The following is a 684-nucleotide window of genomic DNA, read 5'->3' on the forward strand; positions in this document are numbered from 1 at the left end:
ATCTTCTTTGATAAGTTTGAATTTTCTACTTCTGCCTTCTATTTTTCTTTTCCTCTGACACCTCAAGGAATCTCTATACTGCGACATAGAGGATTCCATATTTCCTTGTTTTCTTCTCTTTCATATGAGCAGGAGCAAAGACAAAAGCATTCTTGTTGAAGCTGATCCTGAACCGGAAAGGACCTTGAAGCGAAAGCTAAGAGAAGCTAAGGCACAATTCTCTGTAGAGGACCTAACAGAAATTTTCAAAGAAGAAGAACCCATGAGGAAGGTGCTGGGTGACTTTACTGCACCTACTCCCGACTTCTATGGGAGAAGCATCTCTATCCCTGCCATTGGAGCAAACAACTTTGAGCTTAAGCCTCAATTAGTTTCTCTAATGCAACAGAATTGCAAGTTCCATGGACTTCCATTGGAAGATCCTCATCAGTTCTTAGCTGAGTTCTTGCAAATCTGTGACACTGTCAAGACTAATGGGGTTGACCATGAGGTCTACCGACTTATGCTATTCCCTTTTGCTGTAAGAGACAGAGCTAGGACATGGTTGGACTCACAACCTAAAGAAAGCCTGAACTCTTGGGAAAAGCTAGTCAATGCCTTCTTGGCAAAATTCTTTCCACCTCAAAAACTGAGTAAGCTTAGAGTGGAAGTCCAAACCTTCAAACAGAAGGAAGGAGAATCCCT

Source organism: Arachis duranensis, chromosome 2 (genome assembly GCF_000817695.3).
Source record: "Arachis duranensis cultivar V14167 chromosome 2, aradu.V14167.gnm2.J7QH, whole genome shotgun sequence".
Classification (NCBI taxonomy): domain Eukaryota; kingdom Viridiplantae; phylum Streptophyta; class Magnoliopsida; order Fabales; family Fabaceae; genus Arachis; species Arachis duranensis.